General features: G+C 39.7%; 1 long non-coding RNA gene across 5 annotated transcripts; it reads right to left on the minus strand.

The window, feature by feature from the left end:
• Nucleotides 1-39: 39 nt before the first annotated feature.
• On the minus strand, nucleotides 40-12,351 carry LOC105059391 (uncharacterized). 5 transcript variants are annotated; one of them, XR_012137371.1, is made up of 5 exons: nucleotides 11,666-12,351; nucleotides 3,451-11,414; nucleotides 1,939-2,044; nucleotides 911-1,002; nucleotides 40-831 (listed from the first exon to the last, which is right to left on the minus strand). It is a non-coding gene; the product is annotated as an uncharacterized lncRNA (long non-coding RNA). The 5 variants fall into 5 exon arrangements; XR_012137373.1 differs by lacking the exon at nucleotides 911-1,002 and having other exon boundaries at nucleotides 40-524; nucleotides 607-831; nucleotides 11,666-12,350; XR_012137370.1 differs by having other exon boundaries at nucleotides 40-1,002.
• Nucleotides 12,352-16,219: the final 3,868 nt, after the last annotated feature.

Consider the following 16,219-nt stretch of genomic DNA (forward strand, 5'->3'; position numbering starts at 1 on the left):
CACATGCTTGTACGCATTTATTAACAAAAAGAGAGAATATGGGAAGATAAATAATAAACTTTTTATTTGTAAATAATAAATAATACATGTTAGAGGAAGGTTTTGAACCCACCAATGTATTTTGTTCTTAAGACTGGATGTACTGATGGTAATGTCATGCATGTAAGGTAAGCTTTCCTTTGGCCTTTTAATGGATTTTCTGTATTGCAAAAAGAAGTACGGTGGAGCAGCACCAGCTCGGAGAAGCAGATTCCAGCTTATTCCAACTTGGTATCAACAGCATGGGTAGCGGCACCAAAATCTGTTATGAAGTAGTCCGGTCGAGAATGAAGCAGTTCAGAAAAGATCTTCTTTATGGAGTCTGCTAGCCATTACCAGTCTTGGGAAATACACAATTCTTTTTGTGACCACCTCTGAGGTTGAGAATGAACTTTTTTGTAGACCTGGCATTCGTATCATCGAAATGTGAAATGAAATCCATTGTGTTCCTTTGATGTTATTCATCTTAGAAAATCCTGTACTCACTTCACATCATAATTAGAAGCATCAATACAAGAGTAATTAGTAAAGACAAAATTTTAACTGAAGTAGACTATGAACATATACACTTTGTGTTGCAGTGCACACAGGAGCTAAATAATTCCTTCAGATCGGAGCTTTTCCAAGCAACTGAAGGATGCAGGACTGTTTACCAGCTATGACAAAACAAAAGCCACCGTCAACAACCCTGTAGAAGGCATGATACAATGCTTTGGGTCTCAGAAGTTGTAGTTGGTGCCTAGTCTTTTTCAAGTTTAGGACAAACAGTGGAGCTGGGGTTGGCCATAGAAGCTGTGGAAAAACTCATGGTTAGGAAGTGCAGGAGGAAAATATTACTGTTTAATTTATCACAAATCTTTAAGACACACACATCAGTGTGCCAAGGCTGCTTTGAAAGGTGGTCCTCTTCAAAAGGAGGTGGTACTTGACCATACACTATCTCACAACTCATATCCTCAAAATCTGGATAAAATTCAAATGTTTATTAATTAAAAGATCACAAGGGTAAGTGATGCAGAATTTTTTGAAATTACTGCACATGACTGCATAAGATTTCACAACCATGAATCATTGTAGAAATAATGGTAAAGGTTAATCCGAGATGATAAAGACCCACAAACACATGATTGGATCTGAGAACTTAATCGTAGTGAAATAATGTTAACTAGAGACTTTCTTTTCAAGATTTTATGTTATTAGTGTTGTGAGGTCTGGCAAGTACGTCCAGGACCAAAAATGATATTAAAGCGTTCCCCAAAAATAGAACTTGCATTTTAAGATGCATATTTTTGATAATATTCAGCCTTATGTTTCAGCGAGTGTTGAACTGAGACTACAGGAGAAACAAGTTTGCTGGAAAGGTCAACTTAGGACAAGGATATGCCTCTAACTGACTAACATGATCTCCTGTCTTACTTATTCTTGATTTCAGGCGCTTGACCTTCGCTTGTGGATTACCCATAGTCTGTCAAATGATGGCATACAAATATTCTTTTGTAGGTTATGGGACCACCGATTGCTATGTCTGCTATCAAAATTTTGCATATTCTTCTTTCAGCTGTGACAACTTTGCTTCTCTCTGTGTCTATCTGTCTATCTTACTGTCTGTTAAGTTAATTGAACATCTAATATTCTTGCAGAGAAACTTCAGATATCGGAAAATAAGGAGACCAACCCTTGTATCCTTTGATGGCTTCTTAGAGGAGAAAATTTGTTTAAACAACTGTAAAAAATTCATGTTGTTCCATTCAACTGAATAATTCCTTCTCATCAACACATAGATTTGACTATTCAAATGAAGAAACAGGCTACATAAATTCTCCCTAAAAACATATATATTTGCAGAAGAAAAACTTGTATTTGTATACATACAAAGTGTCATGAAGCAGGCTCACATACTTGGGTTCATGTTTCAGGAAGTCCAAATTCATTGGTAAAGAAATCTTGGTTTGAAATCTTGCACATATTCACACACATTCCAACAAATCCACTGTTCTCCAAGTAGCTGTACAGATGAATAAATGGAAGATTAGAACATCTGCTTGATTTTCTCAAATTTAATCAGATAACAAAATTTGAATATCAGATTTTTAATCCATTTATAAGATTTTACTCAAGATAAAGAACAATTCTACATGTAGGCTAATTCTTCATGAATAATAATCTTCAAAACAACTGAAGGAGACAGTGACAACCCTGCACTTCTCTATATCCAATACCACTTCTGTGCCTCACCCCCTTTAACTTCCACCTCTACAACCCAATAGATGCTCAGCCCTCAATAAAACATATCAAAGATGTTTATATCAGCATAACAAATCGCTTTCTTGTTCATCCACACAGGAGATGCTTTTTGTCTTTAACAGCATCATAAAAGCAGATGATGGTAAAATAGATAAACGTCATGGACTAAAGGTTCACCAAGCATGTATCATATTAGAAATTATATGGCATCCAGACCAAGATAGATGACATGTGCACATCTTAGTAACAGGGTGCAGGGCTCTATCAGCAGCATAAAAATTGCATAACGCACATAATTTATAGAACTCGCAATAACAATAAACATAAATGCAATCTACGGAATCTATAATCAGTGACAGGAATATACATGGGTATATTGTTGTACTTACCCTTCTCAGTGATACACTTATCCTTTAGGAAAATTAGATATTTTATATATGCAAATTAACAAGCATGAAAAAACACAGAGTAAGTAATTACCAAGTGGAATCAGATGCAAAGAAATAATATATATATATGAAATAAAATTTGACTTGAATATATATATATATATGTATATAATCAGGTTACAGCCATTAAATTTCTTTTAAAAATTTATTGAGGATCAGATGACTGCCATGCTTGTAATTAATGTTTGTCTTTAAGATGACTTTTGTTAAAAAAGAAAAATGGAAACTAGAATATGAGAATAACACAAATTTTTGAACAAGGGAAATAGTAATGTATTAGATGTGCATTTATATAATTCTTTCAGATTTTCCCCAAATGATAAGCATGAGAGAACAATATGTTTAGTTTGGAGGAGGACTTCTCAAGGAATCTGAAGCAGCCAAAGCACCTAAGAGTAGAATATAGGTTCCTGATATCAGCACCATCCCCAAAGAGTAAAGCATAAATTCCTCATATCAGCATTCACTAGATAAGCAGGGCATACTCACATTTGTTAGAAAGCTTCAAGTATTGGCTAACATATGAAGACAAAATCTACTGTGGAAAACAACATTTTCAGTTTATAGCTGGTTCAATTCTGAAACAAGAATTAATTGCAGGCTTATATCATATAAAGGTGGCACAACTTATAATTTATAACTACGTTAAAAATTTTAATAAGCCAACACAACTTATAATCTATAACTAAGTTAAAAATCTTAATAAGCCAGTGAGTACCTCAGATGGACCAACCAATAGGTGGAAGAAAGGCACTGTAAATGCAGCATTAAATTCAGCTGCCTTTGTTTCTTGAAGGTAAATGGAGGAAGTGAGACGCTGTCACCAGCTTTATTAGTAAGAAGAATTAATACAAAATATGGTGATGGTCACAGTGGAAGGCGAAAGATGAAAAGGAAGATACAAAGAAAGTTACAAAAGAGTCAGCAAGGAGTGATCTGCAACAAGGGAGACAAGGAACTTGAGAGGGATCGATGGCTGTCCACCTTAACTTGTCCAAGCATAAGTTTCCCCACCAGGGTCCATGGTTCTTGAAGATTTTCTATCAAGGAAAATTCATGAGTTCCATTTGTGCCAAACTTGCCAATGCATTGCCATAAGAAGTTGATCACAAGCCTCCTCGGCAACAATTTGATTTTCTTTAATCTCCAAGTTGTCCAAAGAGGACGAAGGTCTGGGGGCTAGTCATTCAATTTCAACATCAGTTCAGTGATGACCAAATGCTTCTAGTAAACAGGCATTTGAGGAATAGATACTTTGCCCATGCAATGGGCAACCTGAGGTGACCATCCAAACCCTTTCACAAAAGCATCTCCCGTATGCAGTCTATTCTTCAAGGCAAGGCGTAGGAACATTTTAACTTTCTCTGGCATAGCTGTCTTTCGTAGGATAGCTGTCTTTAATATTGCTTTGCAGTAAGGGTAAAGAATACCATGTTATTGATGAACTTATAGTAATAGTCAACAGTGAAACTACCACTCCGTGTAAGGTTCCACACCAATAAGTCTGCTATTCTAGAGGGTTTAATGGGGACACGAGATCCTCCAGATTTTGTAGCTATCTTGGTTCATGAAGGGAAAGCAGGCTTTGCAATCTTATGTTCCATCTCAAAGATCTCCTATGCCATCAGTGCAACAGATATTAACCTTTACAACTCTGCAACAAAGCTCTTCAAAGATAGCAGACAACAGCACAGATCCAACCCAAGAGTCTTACCAGAAACGGATGTTAATTCCATTACCCAACTTAAAAGAAGTACAATTCCAAAAAGCTTCAACTTCCTTGCAGATACCCTACCAAATAGGTGAAACATTGGCCAAGGATCTTTTAACATGCATTGTAGCATAATAAGCACTTGATTTGATTCCTTCAAGGTGCATCCGACCCTTTAATTAGCTTCCAAGCCTATTTTGATAACAAAGCGAGATTCATATTTTTGATATACCTTGGACCCAGACCCCCTTTTCATACTTCTTCCTTTGCATGGTAGATGTCATAGCCCCATTAGCTGGATTTTGGGATGGCACGGGCTGATGCCTTTGCCGTGCGAATTCCAGGTGTGCAAGGGCTTGGCTGGAGCTTTGCAGGAAAAGGCATCGGGGAATGGTCTGGTGCTCGGGTGGCCAGGCCAAGTAATGGCACCAGCGGACGGGTGCCAAGGCGGCAGCAGCATGGCGCACAAGGGTGCGCATCGCAGGGAGTGCGCATCACCAAGGCAGGGCCGTGGCAAGGCGCGTGCAAGGGCACGCACGGCACGGCACGGCACGCATGCATGCAAGGGGATGCGGGATGGCTGGGCGTGCAGTCTGACGCACATACATGTGGGTGTGCGGGCGGTTTTCTGCTGGCCAAGTGTGCACCAGGGCGCGCACACCAGAGATGCACAACCTGGTGCTTAGGCGCATAAGACAGAGGGCTTGGGGGTGAAAAATTGGTATGCTGGCTGGAAATCTGAGTAGGCTGGCGATTGCCTTCAGTTGCCTTAAACAAGTGCTATCTAGAAATGAGACAGCAGTAGTTGGGGGAGTTTTTAGTAGTTAACTCCCAACTTCTTGGAGCAGTTGGGCTCTCAACAGATGGGAGACGGTTCCAAGGTGGTTCCCAACAGTTGGAAATAGTTATCCACCGCTTATGTAAGCCATACTTGCTAGCTTGTAGCAAGTAGAGTAGGTATGTTTTGAAAAAATCTAAGAGATTGTGGGTGGGTCTCTTGTATCCAGAATTCTGTGAAAATTGAAATAAAAGAAATGCATAATGTTTCCTCTATGTGCCTTGAACATCTTGTCCCTATTCCACTTGATATGTGCATTCTATGGGGTGGGGAGTGCTAAGAGGCTGAACTAGATAGCAGTCTAGTGCCGCACAAGACTTGTATTCTCACAAAAATTTTGGACGAGAATTAGCCCTATGACAGTTGGTATCAGAGCTCTTTCGATGGGATTTTGGCTAGATATCAGTGCCAAAGCTCATGCCTGTAGGTGGCAACAATATGAAAGCTATCCGTGAAAGACTGTCCCAGTTGGAGGCAATGATTGGGGTGCCTCAAATCGATGTTGATGAGTCTTTGTGGTCCTGGGTTGAGAACTCACTGGCCACATTGGCTTTGTTGCAAGAAGCCCTCGCAACAACGCAGCAACGCATGGAGGAGATGACATTTGATGTCAGATGCCTAAAGACAGTTCTGCAGAACCCCTCACGAGGAGATGGTGCCGTCAAGATGAAGGTTCCTAACCCAAAACCTTTTAATGGTACTCGGAGTACCAAAGATATGAAAAATTTCTTGTGAGACATGGAGCAATATTTTAATGCTGCACATGCTCCTGAAGTGGAGATTTCCATCACCAGCATGTATTTGGAGGGGGATGCCAAACTCTGGTGGAGAACTAGAATGAAAGATATTGTTAGGCCAAGAATCGATGCGTGGGAGATGTTAAAGCAGGAATTGAAAGATCAATTCCTCCCTTGCAATACAGCATGGGTTGCAAGGGACTCCCTAAAGGAGTTGAGGCAAATCGGTTCGATAAGGGAGTATATGAAGGATTTCAACTCTCTTATGCTCGACATCATGGATATGTCAGAGGCAGATGAGTTATTTAATTTCTTGTTTGGCCTTCAACTATAGGCGCAATTGGAATTGTGATGTCAAGGTGTTAAAGACTTGCCTACCGCATTGGCTGCCACTAACGGATTGGTGGATTTGAGAATCAGCAAACCCATTAATGGTTCTTCAACAAGCAAATCTAGATTTGCTGAGAAGAGCCACAAAAAGAAACCAAAGTTCAAAGATATTGGAGAGAGACAGAGTAAGAATGCTGATAAAGGGAAGGCAAAGGTGGAGGGTTCCCACCAAAGGAGGGATCAAGCCAACCCCCATTCTGGCTGCTTCATCTGCAACGGCCCTCATCTTGCCCGAAACTATCCCAACAAGGATAAGATCAATGCTATTATTGCCAAGGGGGCTCGTAATGATGATTCTGATTCAGAGGCCACACAATGAGTTGTACCATTGCAATTACTTGATACAATTCGAGTGAAAAAAGCTAAGGAATGCCCCAAACTGATGTTCATGCAAATAGGAGTCAATGAACATCAGATTTTAGCCATGGTGGACACTTGTGCCACTCACAGTTTTATGGCTGAAAGGATTATGACCACTCTATGCTTGAGTATGGGAAAACACCCAAGCCACATCAAGGCAGTCAATTTCTAAGCCCAAGCTGTGAGGGGCATGGCCTTTGATATCCAGGTGACCGTCGGTGGATGGGACAGTCGGATGAACCTAATGGTGGTTCTGCTGGATGACTTTGACTTGATCCTTAGCAATGACTTCTTTGTCACTGCCAAAGTGGTGATATTGCCATACTTGTTCGGATTGCTAATCCATGATGAAAAGAAATTTTGTTTTGTTACAGGGTGCAGCATTCCTTCTGATACTGGAGTTTGTGAATAGAAGGTGGAGATGGTCTCCACCACACAATTGGCCTGTGGCTGGAAAAGGGGCCAAACAACCTACCTTGCTGCCCTCATTAATATGGGCCCAGAGGAGACAGCAGAGGTACCAAGGGAGGTGGCAGAAATTCTGCAAGAATTCGATGATGTGATGCCTTCGGAATTGCCAAAAGGGTTGCTGCCTCGACGTGCTGTGGACCACAAGATTGATCTTGTGCTTGACAGAAGACCTCCTACCAAAGCTCCCTACAGAATGTCGCCTAAGGAGTTGGCTGAATTAAAAAAGCAGTTGGGTGAATTGCTGGATACGGAAAAGAAACAACCATCCAAAGCCCCATTTAGTGCACCTGTGTTGTTCTAGGAGAAGAAGGATGATTCTCATAGGCTTTGTATGGATTACAGAGGCCTAAACAAAGTCACAATCAAGAAGAAGTACCCAGTGCCCCTAATCTTAGATTTGTTTGATCGTTTGTCCAAAGTTGCATACTTCACCAAGTTGGATTTATGATTAGATTATTGGCAAGTGAGAATTGTTGAGGGAGATGAACCTAAGACCACTATAATCATAAGGTACGGGTCATTCGAGTTCCTTATTATGCCGTTTGATTTGACAAATGCACCTACAACTTTCTGCAAACTAATGAATGATATTTTTTATGATTATATCGATCAGTTTGTAGTAATTTACTTGGATAATATAGTCATATATAGTGATTCTTTTAAAGAACACTGAAAGCATCTTAAGTTGGTATTTAATCGACTGAGGGAAATAGCTTATATGTAAAGAAAGAAAAATATGAATTCTACTGCAAGAAAATCAATATTCTTAGGCATATGGTGGGCAATGGCACAGTAAAGATAGATCGAAAGAAGGTGCAAGCCATCCTGGATTGAGCAGTACCTACAAAGGTTGCTGAATTGAGGAATTTTCTTGGTTTGGCCAACTATTACTGCAAATTTGTGGTTGGCTATTCCAAGAAGTCTGCCCCATTGACAGATTTATTAAAGAAAGATTAGTCGTGGGTTTGGATAGAAAATGTCAACATGCCTTTGAAGGATTGAAAATGACTATTTTTTCGGAACCAGTGCTAAAATTGTTCGATTTTCTGAAGCCTTTTGAGGTGCATACCGATACCTTCGACAAGGCTGTTAGGGGTGTGTTGGTGCAAGAGGGACATCTGATTGCCCTTGAAAGTTGAAAATTAAAGGAGGCGGAACAGCGGTATTCTGTCCATGAGAAAGAAAAGTTGGCTGTGGTGCATTGCTTGAGGACATGGCGGGTTTACCTATTGGGTACAAAATTCATGGTGAAAATTGATAATGTGGCTAACACATTCTTTTTGATGCAGAAAAAACTATCTCTTAGATAGGTCCGATGGCAAGAGTTCTTGGCTGAATATGACCTCGAGTGGGAGCATATACCTAGGAGGCATAATCAGGATGCTAATGCCCTAAGTCAAAAAGGCATCGTAGAGGTGGCTGCTATCATTTTCACTGTTGAAATAGACTTCACCGACAAGATTTGGGTGGCGGCTCAATCAGATAAAGACTACCAAAAGCTGCTTCAACAAGTCTGGGATGGTGTGGCCCGGAGATACTGGATTGAAGATGGCCTATTGATAGGCAAAGGCAATAGGCTGTATGTCCCTGATGGCAAGGGACTGAGGAGACAACTCATGAGAGAATCCTATGATTCCCAATGGGTTGGTCATCTAGGAAAGGAGCACATGATGGTTCTCTTATCCCGTATATTTGTATGGGTGAAGATGGAGGAAGACATTAAGGTTTATGTTCGATCTTGATGTGCCAGCAAGACAAAGTGGAGAGACACAAGGAAGCGGGTTTGCTACAATCATAACCTATTGCAAAAAAGCCATAGATTTTGGTATCCATAAACCTTATCAGTAGTTTTTCAAAGATTGAGGGTATATCTTCTGCTATGGTAGTGGTTGATCGCTTCTCCAAGTATGCTGTTTTCATCCCAGTGCCAGAAGCATGTTCAGTAGAGACTGCTGCAAATTTGTTCTATCAAAATATAGTGAAACATTTTAGTTTGCCTTTAGATATTATCAGTGACAGGGATGCTCGATTCACGAAAAGATTTTGGACTTATCTCTTTCAATTGATGGGTTTTGAATTGAAGTTTTCCACAGCAAACCATCCTTAAACTGATGGTCAGACAAAGAGGGTGAATGCTTTGTTGGAAGAGTATCTCAGGCATTATATAACAGCCAGCCAAAAAAATTGGCTGAAGCTGTTAGACACTGCTCAATTTTACTATAATCTTCATCAATCTTCTATAATAGAGTTCAATCCCTTTGAATTGACGACTAAATGACAACCTCTCACTCCTCAAGAAGTTGTCTTGCAGAAAATCATGGGAATCTGTCCAGCAGTCTATCGGTTTGTCCGAAATCAGCAAGAAATGTTGGAAGAGGTACAAGATAGTCTCAATAAAATGGCAAGAAGGATGAAGAAGTACGTTGACAAAGGGCGCAGGCCATTGAAATTCGGTATGGGAGATAAAGTCATGCTGAAACTGACTCCTCAAATGTAGAAAAAGATTGCAGCAAAAAGGTACATCGAGGTTTGATTTCAAGGTATGGTTGACCCTTTGAAGTGGTGAAGAAGGTGGCGAATGTCGCTTATCGATTGTATCTGTCGGAAAAGTTAAAGGTACATCCAACTTTTCATATGAGTTATCTAAAGCTCTTTTATGAAGATGTAGATCCTTCAAGGATTTAGATGCAACATGCCCCACCAACCATAAGGCAACAATTTGATAACGAGGTGGAGAAAATTCTTGACCATCGGACTCTAAGACACAGCAAGAAAAATAAAAGGATCAAGTATTTGGTCTAATGAAAGAGAGAACCAGCAAATGAGGCGAGTTGGAAAAAGGAGACTTTATTATGGTAGTTTGGAGAGGCAATCCAAGCTTACCTGTCACACTTCCCTTTGAGGATGTCGAGATCTTCGGGTGGAAAAGATTTATCACAGCCCCATTAGTTGGATTTTGGGATGGCATAGGCTGATGCCTTTGCCGTGCCAGTCCCAAGTGTGCAAGGGCTTAGCTGGAGCTCTATAGGAAAAGGCATCGGAGAATGGTCTAATACTTGGATGGCCAGGCCAAGTAATGGCACCAGTGGATGGGTGCCAAGGCGGCACCAGCATGGCGCACAAGGGCGCGCACCACAGGGAGTGTGCGGCACCAAGGCAAGGCCATGGCAAGGCGCGTGCAAGGGCGCGCATGGCAGAGCGCACATGCATGCAAGGAGATGCGGGATGGTCAGGCGCACATTCTGGCATGCATGCATGCGGACGGTTTTCTGCTGGTTGAGTGTGCACCAGGGCGCGCACACCAGGGGCGCGCAATCTGATGCTTGGGCACACAAGATAGAGGACTTAGGCATGCAAAATTGGCATGTTGGCTGGAAATCTGAGTAGGCTGGCGGTTGCCTTCGGTTGTCTTGAATAGTTGCTGTCTAGAAATCAGACAGCAGCAGTTAAGGGAGTTTTCAGTAGTTAACTCCCAACTCCTTGGAGCAGTTCGGCTCTCAATAGATGGGAGACAGTTTCAAGATGGTTCCCAACGGTTTGGGAAAGTTGTCCACCATCTATGTAAGCCATACTTGTTGGCTTGTAGCAAGTAGAGTGGGTATGTTTTGGAAAAATCTGAGAGACTGTAGGCGGATCTCTTGTATCCAGAATTCTGTGGGAATTGGAATAAAGAAAATGCATAATGTTTCCTCTATGTGCCTTGAACATCTTGTCCCTGTTCCACTTGATATGTGCATTCTATGGGGTGGGGAGTGCCGAGAGGCTGAACTAGACAACAGTCTATTGCGGCACAAGGCTTGTATTCTTACAAAAATTTTGGATAAAAATCAGTCCTGTGACAGTAGATACAATCCCAATTCACTAAGCAGTGGAATTCTCTGATACTTTCCTTCCCTTTTCATAGAAAAGCATGTCTCATTTGATCAATCCTATTAGCAACCCATCTTGGTAACTTAAGCATAGGCACTAAGTATGAAGACATGGCTGTTAATACAGCGTTAATGAGCATAATTCTTCCTCACAAGGATAAAAGTTTCCCTTTCCATGACACAAGTTTAGAGCTAATTTTCTCCATAAGATTAATCCAACACTACTTAGGTATGTCCTAATCGCTTGAAGGCATCCAATCTCTGTAACTCAGCTGCCCATTTGGTTGGTGGAGACAATTTCTGAAACTGCATCCACACAAATAAAAGAATAAATAACAATGGCAAGTCTCATTGGAACATCTATTTGGCATCTAAACTGATTCAAGGTGATGTGGGCTATATTCTATTCTATTAATTATCTAGGCACCAAGGAAACAATTCATCTAATTTTGGTCACCCCAAGAATTTAACTCTATTCTGCTTTCTCTTATTACTGCAGTTGGTGAGTTCTAGCAATCCAATATATACAAATACAATAAAAATCTGAGCTGGCGCACCAGTGTGCTGCATGGAAAAGAGCACCTCCCAAACCACCTCCTGCTGCTGCTTCCTTGACCTCCATCATCGCCCTCTTCTAAACATCCACAGAGCTCTCATAGTCCCATTCCCACATGCTCCTCTTGTTCTTCCCCTTGCCCACCACCAGCTGTAAACTTCTCCATCTTAGGAGCAAGCAGTGACATGAAGACCTTCTCAAACACTCCATTCCTATATTCTGTCCTTTGTCACATTGGTGCTGGAACTCCAGATGGCTCTACAATCCCCACATAAATAATTCATACAAGTATGACCACCAAAATGCTGCCTCCCTATGGGCAACCTAACAGTGGGCATGTATAGGAGCTACATGATCTATTCTCTTTCTAAAACTCTCCTTTTGAATGCCCAAATGGAGGGCTGCAACTTATGACCGCATGCAGAGATGGAACAGTAGAGTGGGAGGGGTCAGGCTCACATGTTTCAGAGACTGGAGATGTTCGTCTAGGTTTCTCAGTAAAACATGAGTTGCTGGTTTCAGAAATTCTAGCCATAAAAAAGAAGACAAGTGTGGCCTGAGATTGATCAAATAACAGTAACCTGAGATGGGAATGGTCCTGCCAATCATATAATGTGAGGCCTAGGAGGGGACACAAAAGCAAGGCTCTCTCCTGTCATTTGTCTGGAATTGTGGCTGGAGTGTGGAGTGGGGAGAGAGATTGCTGCCACAAATTGGAGGATGGGATAAAATTCATCCGTAGCCTCAACTAGTCTACATTTGCAATCACAGTATTGGGATGTGTTTGGCCCTGGGATGCTAAACTCAGTGGTTATTAATCTGCCTACTGACTTTTTGCCAGTAACTCAGTGTAATCAGAATAAACAAAGTAGCAGCTCTTGATTTATTGGCAGAGAAAAATTTCACAATCAAGTAAACTTGTCTCCTCAAAAAATTACAATTGATTAAACTCTACATTTTTGAAATGAAAGCCATCATGAGGTTAATCAAAAAATTATTAAGAGCACTGCTATGCTAACACATGTGATAATCCGGCCCAATTGGGCCCAAAACCAGCTCACAAAGCCCACCAGAGAAAAAAAAAAAAAAAAAATAGAGCAAGAAGACTCCCGATCGGAGTCTTCCTCTTCCCCGTCTCCAATCAAAAATCGGAGTCCTAGGGCCATTAAAAGATCCTAGGACGAGCTCTATAAGAACCCCCTCTTCTCCTCTAAGTGTAGATCCTTCGGTCACTGTCGATCGCCGGAGTTTTTCTCCGATTTTTCCGTTTGAAGCCACGGCCCCTCGACCTGTGCTCACCGCGATTTCACGCCGATGAGGGTCACCGGAGGTTGTGGTAAGGTCTTCCTCCTCTCCCTCTCTTCTCTCCCTTCTTCCCCCTGCCTGTGGGCACGATGGCCGGCGACGGGTGTTGCCGGATTTTGTTGGAAAAAAAAAACCCCCTGTTCTGACCGATTCTTTCTCCGATTTTCCGGCACCGACCGCCGGTACGAGCCCCTCCGAACTCGGGGGAAGACCGCCCTTGCCGCCGGCCACCGCCGGGCAAGGCGTGGCCGTGAACGGCCGGTTTAAGGAACGGGGACCTCTAGGTCCCCTGTTCCGGCCAAAGAAGGCCACGAGGGGAAAAAGAAAAAAAAAAGAGAAGGAAAAAGAAAAAGAAAAGAAAAGGAAAAGAAAAAAAAAAGAGAAAAAGGAAAAAGAAAAAGAAAAGAAAAGAAAATGCAAAATAAAAAAATAAAATTAAAAAAAATAAATAATAAGAAAAGAGAAAATTTTTCTCTCTCCCCTCTTTTTCTCTCTTTCTCTCTCTTTGCCTCTCTCTATTGTCTCTCTCTAAAAAGAAAAAGAAAAAGAAAAAGAAAAAGAAAAAGAAAAAAAAATATATATAATAAAATATATATATATATATATATATATATATATATATATATATGTGAGAGAAGTTTTTCTCATCTCTCTCTAGAATTAGACTTTCTCTCTCTAGAATTAGACTTTCTCTCTCTACTTCCTCTCTATATTTTCTCTCTCTAGATTTTCTTTCTATTTTCTCTCTCTAGACCTTTCTCTCTCATTATGAATTTTGTCTCTCTAGGGTCATTCTCTCTCTGATTGCATCACAGACCCTAGGGTAAACTTGAGATGAAAATATGATGATCTGAGACTGCTCCGAAATTCGTGCAGTAGATTGGATCCCGATCCGATCCTTATTCGAAATTGATAATATCAATCATGGTTAATCCATATTAAGTCATCCTGATATGACCTCTGATGATCTCAATCATGATTGCCACTTTTGAAGGATACGAAGATTCTCTCTCTACTTTCTCTCTCATGACCGACTTTCTCTCTTTAAAAAAAAAAAGATCTATGAATCCTGTATCGAGTCATGCCTTCATCTTTTAGAAGCTCATATTGACTCTAACAAGATGATCCGAAATTGCTTTGATATCCGTGCTGTATGTCAACCTCATCTGATCGTATCAAAGATCTTTCAAATTTATTATTAAAGAATCCTATTGATTGATCTTGACTTTAATTCAATCTGTGCTTCATGATTTCTTGATCAAGATACTTGAATCTGACCCTCAGATCAAAGATCCTGAATTGCCCTGGTATCTGGATGGTCCGACACATCCGGTCAACAGTTCTCTTTCCTTATGATTTAATTTTATTATATTTATGGAATAAAAATTGATGATGATTTGATATTTTAAATAAGATTAGCAGATTTTTCTAATGAAGTCTGAAGATCTAAGATGAACGAGGTAAGTAGATCTTATGCTCTTTATTTATTTTTAAATGATCATGTTTTTATGTAAAGAATTGTTATTGATAAAATTATAATTTTTCATAAAATTAAGGATCGGCATATGTGATATGAAAAAAAAAATATGTTTATTATGAGCATTAATTTTATGAATGTCTTATGAAAATAGCATGATTATGAAGCATGAATTTCATTATTTTTCCATCTATGTATATGTATGCTTTAAGAAAAAGATATAAAGATTTCAAAGGCTCTCAGATGGCTATGAATGAATCCCTTCGGGAAGGTCGACATCCGGAGCTAGCATCCACACGAAACATGACCCTGCCAGCGGGTATAAAGTTGGCACAAAAATTAAGAACTCTGTCGATTAAGAAACATGGCCCTGTCATGGGTATAATAGTGACCTTAGCACGAATATCTGTGAGCAATGTTTTGAAACATGACATGAATACATGATGAAAATGATTTATGATTCATGATTGTGAAATATACATGATTTATGCATGCATGATGAGTTTATAACTTGTTTTGTTATATGCTTTATGAAATGCTTTATTTTGTATTATCTATTATTTTCTAAATATTGTATTATCATGAAAAACTTATGTTTGATCCGATAAGGAAGCGCAAGTTCTACTTACTGGGCTAGTGTAGCTCATATTCCTTTTGTTTTCTTTTTGAACAGAGAAATAAGGTTAGGATCGGCAAAAAGAATCCAAGCTTGAAGATCGGCATAGCAAGTTGAAAAATTTGGCAATAGAAGTTTAATTTATAATCATGGATTTGTAGTTATTTATGAATGTTGAGATTCAGGTTAGTACTTGCTTTTGGATTTAGATGCTCTGAACCCATATTGGTTCGATTATTTGATGAATAATCAAATTGAATTTTTTTATTTGACGGATTTTAGATGATTATGATGAATTGACTTCGTGTTATCGTGGGTTCCATCCCTCGGTAGCATGGCCGTGTTATGTCCCGGATTTGGGGCGTGACATTTTATGGTATCAGAGCTTAGGTTATAATCTTTGGGGATGATGATATAAATAATATAAATGATTAGGATATGATAGAATAATATCAGAGCTTAGGTTTAAGATCATTGAGATTATAAAGTGATATCAAAATTTTATGTATGATCAATAGGATGTGATCGAGTGGAGTATAATGGATAATGTCAGAGCTGAAGATTATGATCATTAAGGACGTGATAGAATGATATAAAATTTAGATTATGATCACTAGAGAATATGACTTAAGTGGTATTTGAGCTTAAGATTATCATTATTCGAGATTGTGACTTTAATGATATTTGAACTTGAGGTTAAGATCATGAGGAACATGATAGATATAAAAGAAAGAATTCAATAATTTGATTTCGAATCAATAGGTATTATGATGAAATTTATGTATAACTGGCATATGATGTCTATAATAGAATTGACGAGTTATATCTTAGATTTCAATTAGCAAGGTTGACCTGAGTACGAGAAGTGCTGACCTTAGAATGAAGTGGGAGGTATTGATATATTATGTTAGGTATATTTGATAATATTGGAATGCTAAACCTATATGGATAAAGGATATGATAATTTTACTGATTTTGATGTTAATTTCTTTGCAAAGAAAGGTTGGTTTGGAAGTTGTCTAAATGATTGTAAGGTAAATCGAAGGTTAACTCAAATTAATTCTAGACATATTGGATTCTTGAGGGATGGTGAAGCTTATGTAATAAGTTCAAACATAGAGGGTGGATGAAGATTTAATTTTGATGTGCTATGCCTA

This window comes from Elaeis guineensis, chromosome 16 (assembly GCF_000442705.2).
Source record: "Elaeis guineensis isolate ETL-2024a chromosome 16, EG11, whole genome shotgun sequence".
Classification (NCBI taxonomy): domain Eukaryota; kingdom Viridiplantae; phylum Streptophyta; class Magnoliopsida; order Arecales; family Arecaceae; genus Elaeis; species Elaeis guineensis.